Below are 6,000 nucleotides of genomic sequence, written 5' to 3' on the forward strand. Positions count from 1 at the left end.
ACCAGATGGTGATCCATCCTGGGCATACTAGGCCTTTGTCTGTCTTGGCTAGTTATCTCAAGCTCTTTATGGGAGTTCATCTCTCTAATCCTGGTACCTAGCATTGTGTTTGGTGTACCATAGATGACTAGTGAATGAATGACTTCCTGAACTTGTGAATTGCTTCTGGGGACAAAAAGCAATTCAGATAGATCCTGGTAGTGCATAGAAGGAGACTGCGGTGGGGAAAACTGTGCCCATCTCTGAATGAATGCAGCAAATCCAGACTGCAGTGGCTGATGTTTGATCTTTTTAATTTATTTGGTCATGCTGCTTGGCTTACAGGCTCTTAGCTCCCCAACCAGGGATTGAACCCAGGCCTGGCAGTGAAAGCGCTGAGCCCTAACCACTGGACAGCTAGGGAATTCCCTGTTGGATCTTTTCTTATAAACTAGGTCCCTCATAGGTATCTAGAAAATAAAAAGACCAACTTGTCCAAAATAGATGCCTTATTATTTAACTGGGACACACCAATAACTTGCCTGTGCTGAACTGGAGACAGCCTGGTTGTTGTACCAACACCTTCAGCAGCCTGAATCCTCACAAATTAGCAGCTCAGTATCTTGAGGTCTGCTGTCTTTGGCAGCACAAGCGAGCCTGGGCCGGGCAGAGGGTGGGGCGAGATTGGCTCCGTCCCAGGAAGCTGCAGCTTGGGCTGGGGGTCGGGAGTAGCTGAGTGATCCCAGCTCTTTTTGGGGAGGCACAGCTGCTGGGACATATCAGGGTGAAGTCAGCCCATGCCCTTGGAAGGGAGGATGGTGGAGTCTTCCACCCGCCACCCCTGAGACCCTAGCACCCAGTGCTTCTGGAAACTCTCTTCTCTCCTTTCTGCCCTGACTGCTCCCAGTCTATGCTGTCTTCTTGGAGAGGTGGATTCAGAAGAGTTTCCAAAAGGGCAGAAGAGCACTAATCTCTCTGAAGAGCAGGCTCCCCTTGTATCTGATTCTCCTTTGCGTAGCCAGAGAGCTTTGCACAACATCTGGCTCAGTCAACACTCACTGGGGGTGGCTGGATCAATGGCTAGGTTCACTGTCAACACCGAAGAGGTGCAATTCCCTAAACATCCTTTAGGTCCTCGAAACTGTCACTCCATAGCCCCAACTGTCCAGATAACCTGGTCAGAGGTACCCCTCCGGGTATTCTTTCCCAGCCTGAATGACACAGCCCACTGCACAAGTTTCTCAGGGGCAGCTGGGCATCACTCGGGTTCTGTCCACCTGGCACGCAGGGCAACGCTTTGAAGAAGAAATGGATTAAGGTATTGGATTACAGTTTCTGCAGCCAGGCTCAGGGCCTGAGCTGAATGTCCTCCCCCAAGTAGGGTGACTTGGCAGAACAGTTCAGGCGTCCCTCCCCTCCTTCCTCACTTTCCTCCAGTTTCCACTGCTCTCTGGATGAGGTGAGGAGGGGGAGGGGGGACCCTCACTCTCATAACTTAAATCACCAGTTTCTTACAGGGCGAATCTTAGGCTTCTCCAGATGGTCTGTCCTGCCTCATGGCAGCATGAAGATGTGGGCAAGAAAAGTCAGTGAGTGCTCTGCGTGAGTGCCAGCAGGGCAGAGGCCCAGCTCAGCAAGAAAATTGATGGCAACTTCTTTCTCTTCTTCTGCTTTCTTACCGGAAGAGTTCTTGCTGTGCGCCTGTTACATTGTATTATATTTGTTATGTCATGTAGCCTTTAAAACATCTCAGTGTATAAGTGAGGACACTAAAACTTAGGGAAGTCGAGTGACTTGACCAAGGTCACCCAGATAGAATGTGGCAGAGCTGCGGTTTAACTCTGCCCAACCCCAAACTTGTGGTCTGTTCTTGATTGCCTCTTTTTGTTTCATCTAGGATTCTGCTTCTCGTGTTCCTTACACAACTAATAAATATGGAAAGTGGTGGTGAGGAGAGACACAAAAATAGAATTTAAGGTGACTTACAAAATAGTAGTATAAATTATTAATGGATGCAAACATATGTGGTAAAGCTTATAATGGGAATTATACATACCAACTTGGAGACAGTGGTTATCTTTGGGGAGAGGGAAGAAAAGGGTGGTGTACTTGGTGGGTATTTACATGCATTTTTATTTTTTAGAAAGAGGATGAGAGCTTTCAAAGCAAACATAAAACAGACACAAATCTTTGGTGTCCCAAACCACAATGAGATATCACTTCATACTCATTAGGATGGCCATTATATGTATATACACATAATGTAAAGAAGTGTTGACACAGATATGGAGAAACTGAAACCCTTGTGTACTGCTCGTGGGACTGTAAAATGATGGAAGTGCTATAGAAAGCAGTATTGAAGTTCCTAAAAAATTAAAAACAGAATTACCATAAGATTCAGCAATTTCATCTCTGAGTATATATCCCAAAGAACTGAAAGCAGGGACTGCAACCCACATACACCCATGTTCACAGCAGGAGTATCTACAATAGCCAAAAGGTAGGAATAATCCAAGTGTTGTTCATCAACAGAAGAATGGATAAACAAAATGTGGTGTTTACATACAATGAAATATTACTTGGCCTTTAAAAGGAAGAAAATTCTGACATATGCGTGAGTGCCAGCAGGATAAACCTTGAGGACACTATGCTGAATGAAATAAGTTCTATCACAGAAAGACAAATACTGCGCAATTGCACTTACATGCGGTTCCTAGAGTGATCAGATTCATAGAGGCAAAGTAGAATGGTGGTTGTCACAGGAGAGAGGGAGGAGAAACAGGGAGTCAAAGTTTAAGGGCTACAGAATTTCAGTTTGGGGAGAGGAGAAGAGCTCTGGAGACAGATGATGGTGAAGGTGGAACACAGTGAGGATGTACTTAATGCTACTTACAAATGGCTAACATGGTGAAAGTTACATTGTGTGCATTTGATCGCACATGTATACACGTCCATCGCACATGTACACACGTCCTTGACGTCCAGCAAGGAGGGAGCTGCACTCTTCACACACAGCCCCCTGTCATGCGCCCTGCTTCTCTGGCTTGGTCCCCATTAGGGGACACTGGATCCCGGGTGGGGGGGAGTCCTCTCCCCCGGGCACTCCCGGAGGAGGGGCCTTCCTGACTCAGGTAGGCCGGCAGCTCAGCTTCGCACAGTCAGGCTCAGAGGAAGTTCATCTGAAAATAAAAGCCGTCCTTCAGGAGTCCATATGGATTGAAAGACTCCCTTCCTGGTGCTCTGGAGGCCCACTGCAGCCAGCCCCCTGGGCATAGTAAGAGCCCTGTCAGCCACGGCAAAGCTGCCCGACCTCAAAATCCCAAATTAGCACCTGGCCCTTCGATAGGGCAACTTTGGTTTAAAGTTTAAGTGAAACCTTGACAGTCCTGCTGCCTTGAGGGGAGGCCTTGGGCGGCTCTCATAGGATGTTCTTTCTTCGGAGGAATGCGATGCTGTGTACAGTGTGGTGTCTGCATCAGTTCCTACAACTGCAATTAGGGCCTTTCAATGGAGGCGTCAGCCACATTCAAAGTCTGAACGTCTCACCCATGAAATTCATAATGGGATGAAAGTTCCATTCCGGGACTGACAACTTCAAATGGAATTCGGTGTAATCTTTTATTTATTTACAGGGTTGTGGGAGTGGGGGATGGGGGCTATGCAAATCCCCCCCCCCCCGCTCCCATCCCCCCTAAAGTTTCCAAGGATAAAAATGAGGGTTGGGATTACATTTGGAGGGAAGCAAGGCTATATTTAAATAGGCTTTGGAAAGTGTGGCTCCATGTCTGAGGCAGCCCTGAGCAACAGCTCCATCCAGCCCGGTCTGGGACATTCCAGAGAATCGTATTGAGAGACCTTGTGCTAATTGGTTCCAATTTATCAGATGCGATGTGTCGAGGACCCGGGCCAGGTCTGAATGCTCAACGATCTGCGAGGACAGGGACCTGGATCTACTCCAGGAGCCAGCGGGGCCTTCCATCCGTGCCTTTGCCTGGCCTGCTCTGATGGCGATGGCCGTTTAATTAATTCTCGAATGCCTTCTTTTTAACCAAAGCTTACCCAAGTCATTATGCCATTAGCTGCCTCTTGGTAGGCCTTTCAGTAACTTCGGTTCGTCGTATTTACACAAAAGCCGAGGCTTTTTGCGGTATTAAGGGAGCTGGGAGAGCCAGGGCTGGGGGCGGGGGGCGGATTTATTTGTAATTACAGCGGGGTTCTCGCTCAGTCCCATCCCACCGTTCTGCCCATTCACAGGCTCCGGCCAGGGCTGGCGCCAAGGTCTCCAAGTTGCCCTGTGTTTATGTCATTGAGACGAGGACAATATTTCAGTGTGGAGCCAAGCCACAGGGATCCACTCTATAAAACCCTCACTAAAAATAGACGCGCCAACCCCCGCCCAGCCCCCTCCCCGCCTCCGCGGCTCCCTCCGCCCGCCCCCCGCGCGCAGCACCCAGCTCGGTTCGCGGGGAGACAGGCGTGCTAAATCGGCCGCACCGTGCCGCTCCGGGCTTGGGGGGCTGGGGGGACGCGAGCTCCTTTCTTCCCGAGGAGTTCGAACGCGGAATAAAAGGCGTCAATTAGCTGCCTTTAGAGCTGACAGGGCAATTAAAGCTAAATTGCAAGACAGGGAGAGCTGGACGGAGGAGGAAGGGAGAGAGGGAGAGGGAAGGAGCAGAGAGATCGCCAATGTATTTTTGGTGACAGCTGCATTTTTGAGGAGGGTGAACCTCTACAACTGGTTGTTTGGATAGATTTCACTTGTGAAGTGATATTTTCTGTGAGCACTGATACTCCCCGTTTATTGCACTTTTCATGTTAGATCTGAGCTGCTTGGGAAAATGAAAACAAAGTGAAAGGATCTTGACTTCAGTCTCTCCCAACAGGCTGAGTTAGATGCAGCGCGAAATTGTTAAGAGTAGATGGCCCGGTGGGCTGAGGCCACTGCAACAGGCAGCAGCTAATTTGGGTTTGGGGAATTCCAGAGTTTAGAACTGGTGATACCATCATAATGCCTTTGCACACTTTTCATCACCAGCCCAGGACCCGAAGGTTATAACACTATTGGGAAATGGTCTTTTTTTGGTTAACTCTGGAGTAATCTTCCTGAAGGAGCAGCCAAGCTTTGGTTTGGGGTTTGGGAGGGGTCTGAGACTGTCTTAAGCAGGTGGGAGTTGGTAACAAGGGTGGTATTGATTTTGATTCACTGTTGCAACAAACCAGGTTCCAGGGAATGGATGCAAGAGGTGCTGTGTCCCAGTAGGTACACAAGAGAGAAATACACTGCAATCAGAGGAGCAGGCAGCCTGAGGAAGCTAGAGCTCCATCACCCCTTCACAAGCATTCCACTTTCCCCTGGCCCCCAACCCACCAATGGAAGAAACAGTACCCACGGTCCCTGAGAGGATGCTCCCAAAGTCACCTTTGCTTTGCTGGGCCTCACATCCCCCATCCGACCCTATAATCCTGTTCGCTTTATCTTCCCTCACTCACTAAAAACTACCATTCCCACCACACGTCCCCGGATCCTGGCACTGTGTTAAGGACTTGCCAGACACTGAACGCAAGATGGATGTTATTCCTATATCTATTTTATGTAAGGGGAAATTGAGGCTGAGAGAGATTCAGTGACACGTTCCCGGTCATTCTGCTGGTAAGTGGGGAAGCTGGGATTGGAACCAGATCTTAAGTCTAGAGACTGTGCTCTTGATCCTTACCGTGTTCTCCCCTCTGTACAGGGCTCCCGTGAATCTCCAGGAAAACTTACTTACTTGAGATCAGTGTTCATTTGGTTTGCGCTGAACCTGGAAGCCCTCAGGAAAGGGTGACTTGCAGTCTTAGGACCCTGGTGAGACAGCAAGGACAAAGGTCAACATGCTTAGGAGCAGCAGTTTTGAGCTGAAGGGGCCGGAGAGTGACATTTAGTGATTTGTGCTTGGAGCTAGGGTCCAGAACTCCTGGATTTCTTAAATGAGAATCTATTCTCAGGAGCATAATGAGATTATAATATTTTGAGACAATATC

This window comes from Giraffa tippelskirchi, chromosome 3 (genome assembly GCF_054371585.1).
Source record: "Giraffa tippelskirchi isolate mGirTip1 chromosome 3, T2T-mGirTip1v1.2.pri, whole genome shotgun sequence".
Lineage (NCBI taxonomy): Eukaryota > Metazoa > Chordata > Mammalia > Artiodactyla > Giraffidae > Giraffa > Giraffa tippelskirchi.